This window comes from Daphnia pulex, chromosome 12, assembly GCF_021134715.1.
Source record: "Daphnia pulex isolate KAP4 chromosome 12, ASM2113471v1".
Taxonomy (NCBI): domain Eukaryota; kingdom Metazoa; phylum Arthropoda; class Branchiopoda; order Diplostraca; family Daphniidae; genus Daphnia; species Daphnia pulex.
In genome coordinates, this window is record NC_060028.1 from 5,820,478 (window position 1) to 5,824,516 (window position 4,039).

Here is a 4,039-nt window from a genome sequence, read left to right on the forward strand (position 1 = left end):
AGGGAAAACATGAAACGAAAATTAAATATACACATATCTAAAATCACCGGAAAAAAAGAAAAATGGCCGGGTTGAAAGAAAAGCGTCACACGCCGGTCGTCGGGCCCGTGGCTGTATGCGGTCGGGAGAGAGACGAAGTATATAGACGATGGCAGGTGAATGTTTCGTCTCCTTGTGTGTGTGTATATGTGTGTATAATATGTATGTGTATATGTTTTTCTGTGTGTGTGTGTACTGTAGTGTTTGACTGGTTCTATGCTGCGCATATGGACGGGTTTTCCGAATAGGTATTATATCTCTATGCATAATTGAACCTTGATATTTATCGCCGTGTTTCCCGCGGGTGGCAGTTGTGATTGCCCACAAGGACCCCCAACTCGGTGCCTGCGCACACAACAATCCCAACCAAGGGCATGTGGCACACCAGAGGCCTCGCAGTCGGGACTATACGCACAACACACAGCACACAACATAGCAGTATAGGTATTTACTATTTACATCCAACACGGACTGCTATGGTATAGATATTTTTTTTTCTCGTGTGTCTTTTCTCTTATTCTTATTTATCGCCGCATAATAATCGAGTGCCCTGCTGCACAATGGCCTAGTGGAATAGTGGGTGCTGTGTGTATGTGTGTGTGTGTGGTGTGGCGCTCACGCTGCGAAATCAGCCCACTCGCGGCGGCGACGCTTGCACCTGTGGATTTCCCATCGGGTTGATTCAATTTCCTATTCGGTTGCGGGTAGACGCGCTATAGCGCTGCTTTTTTTTTTCTTTCCTTTTTTTTATCTGTCGACCTCCGCGGTGCGTGGCACAGACACATGCGAACGAAACCTTCACGCTCACCTATTGCGTCACTGCCACCCCTATTCTGCGACTCAAAGGCGCATTCAGAGTTTCAGACCGTCTCAATTTTCTGCAAGGGGGAAAAAGCGGAAAAAGCACTTTAGAAAAATGGAGAACACAGTCTGTGCAGCATCGCTTCGTGGATATACATGTCAAGAACCATCGACGCAATCTTCGTGATAGATGGTACATACGTACAAGAAAAAGAAGTAGAAAAAAAAAGAAAGAATTGACACTTTCCGGTGTAGAAGGTTGACGTCCGTTGAAGATATTGAACGGTTTTTTCTTACAGGTAAAGAAAGAATCAAGATGATAACGGTATCTGAATAAAAAATGATGACGAAACATCTCATCGGCAGTCATGTCGGTGCGTTCGTGCGTGGGCAGAGCAGCAGGAGCAGCAGCAACGTCCGGAGAAGAAAAGAAAAAAAAGTTGGAGTAGTAGTCGTGCGAAAGAGCATACGGTATACGGCATGCACACACATCGCACAATAGCACTTTATAATAAATATATACACAGACTAAATCAAGTAGACTCCCAAGGTATCTAACAATCGTCTGTTGATTTTCCATTGAAAGTAAATTGAATTCTCTCTCTCTCTCTCTCTCTTCTGCATCATCCAGCAGTCCAAACTATTAATAACACTTCAACAGAGAGGGTGACAACACAAACAACCAAAAAAAAATCACATTCCTTCGCCGAGCTGCTCTTTGCTGCTTCCAGGCTTTTCATGTCGGCGAGATGAAAACGACACAGCGGTCGCATTCGACACCTTTGGCGTTTCGGTCGGTCGTATATAATATATTCTTTCATTTATTTATTTTTTTCCTAAAAATGTGATACTCTACAGCTAACAATCAACCAACTCCTATCATCAAGACACACAACATTTAATGGCTTTGTTGCCGGCCTATTGGTAATCAAACATCGACAATAAGACGTGTGCTTTATATGTACAACACAAACCTATACGATTTCACTTTGTGTGTCCCACTCGACTTTTTGGTTAACTGACTGATGTCATTTTTCTCGGGGATTCGTCCGAATTGGCAACGGGTTGCGGGTGACAGCGCAGCGCAGCGCGGCCGGCCCGCAAGCTGCGACAATCAGCGGGACGTCGACAACAAACGACAGCAATCAAGTCTGGGCGCCATTCGTCATCATCTCAAAGGTGTTCAAAAAGTCGCGGCCTTCCTTCCAGTGAATATGCGATATGACGTCTCGGAAAATGTTGATTGTTGACATTGCTTCATCGAATCATTTCCTAGGGCCTGACACATACTTTATACGCAGCCGAGAGCTAGAGCCCGGCCAGCACTGGCCCAGCCACAAAAAGAGAAAAATAAATCGACTTCCATCTCCATTCAGGGCTTCGTGGACATATAGAATGGATTTTGAAGAGAGAAGTGCTTGATCATTCCTTGTCGATTTGCAACGGATCAGTGACAACGACACCCCCGAAATGACGGGTTGAGGAATTGAGAAAAGCCAACAACAACAACAACAGCAACAACACCGGATCGATGAGCCATTGAAGCCTGACACGCGATAGGGCTGGGGGCTCACACGAAATGCTGGTGTGTTGCATCGGAGACGAGAAAAGAGCCTTATACCGAAGGACATGCAAATTCCAGTTGTGTGTGTGTGTGTGCGTGAGCGCCGAAAACAACGGAGAGGTAGAGAAGAGATACGTCCAAACAAATTGCCAACACGAAAGATGCCTTAACGCGGGAATTTGTTGCATTGCCGCCGCCCGGTCGTTTGTTACATTCTCCAAAACCATTTTCATGGCTTTTCTCTTTTTGTTGTTGTTATAGCTCAGGTTGGCGTGCTCTTCCCGCTCTGTACGCTCAAGACACAGCACATCGGGAAGAAGGGGGTAAAAGGAAACAAGGTTGTGATTTATCACGTCCAAATAACCAAATGAAGCATTGTCTTTTTCGTTTTTTTTTTGTATTTTTTAGAAAAAAAAAATTTTAAATCTAAATGAAAACTTCTTTTGTTTTTTAGCCCGAATTTTGAAAATGAGATGGTGCGAAAATAAATTCACCGGAAAATCGAATCCTTAGAAACGCGCGCTATTCAATTTAAAAAAAAATGGAAAAGTTGGACGAGTCGACCACCGTAAAATATTTACTGATATGTGCCGAGTCCAAAATGGAATAGAGTACTTGAACGAAAGAATTTTTTTTCTTTTTGTTGCAGTCTCTTCCTTCGTTGAAGATAGCCGTATCATGCTGTCAAACTCTAAAAAAGGGAAAAAAGTAAAGAAAACAATTGGGAATGTCAGATTATTTTTTTCCTTTGGTTTCCAGTAAAAGTCTGGCCACCCGTTGTGTTCCAAACTGGCAGAGTTTGAGCTCAGAGTGGTGATGACAACCGTTTTGCTATTCACGGCGCCGGTGAATAATTAACCTCAAAGCTATCGATAACCTCAAAGTTTGAACTGGAGAAAAAAAAAGTCAAGACGAAAGTCAAGAATACAAAACAGTTGAACTCGCAAACCTAATCAACGTAGTAAGACAACCGAGACGACGGTTATTTTTTTTCGTTGTATGTTGTGTCAGATCAGCAGCGCAACACGGGCGAGAACGTGCCGATCATCCCGTTGTCGAGTCATAGTTATTGAGCTTGGCAGCTTTTGCATTCTTGCCCAGCAAGACGGAAATCTATATAAGCGACTAGACACGCAACGAAAGCTGCTCGCGAGCAGCATGCACCCTTTTTCGTGAATGGCGCAACGATTGGAATCGTATTTTTGGCTATTAATAATTACCGACGTGAGTTTCGCCCGGGCGGCGGGTGCGGTGAGCGGAGGCGGGCGGAGGAGTCTATTCTCTTTCGTATTTTTATAAATAGTTCCGTCATTATGTCATTTCATTTCGGCAGTTAAGGGGAATAGCCAAATCATCCGAAATTAGGGAAAAATCAGAAAAGGGCGGATGGAAGCGGAGATGCCTCGGACGGATAAGGGAGAGAAAACGCGACGGGCGGGCGGCGCGGGCCATTTGAAATCTTATCGAGCGTTTCTAGAGCTGAAGGGAAAAAATAAAATAAAAGCCGTCGGTTCCAGATTCCCCCTTGTGTGGAATAGAGACAAACAAAGAACGCGGGGCCGGAGATGAAGAGCAAATGTCACCGAAAGCCCATCGGGAAACCCAAAAGTCAATATTGGACCGGAGGATTTACTT

General features: G+C 44.4%; 1 long non-coding RNA gene across 1 annotated transcript; it reads left to right on the plus strand.

Annotated features, from left to right (window-relative positions):
- Nucleotides 1-308: 308 nt before the first annotated feature.
- Nucleotides 309-2,950, plus strand: LOC124208652. Its single transcript, XR_006880541.1, has 4 exons — nt 309-1,033; nt 1,140-1,390; nt 1,472-1,633; nt 1,699-2,950. It is a non-coding gene; the product is annotated as an uncharacterized LOC124208652 (long non-coding RNA).
- The last annotated feature ends 1,089 nt before the right edge of the window (nt 2,951-4,039 follow it).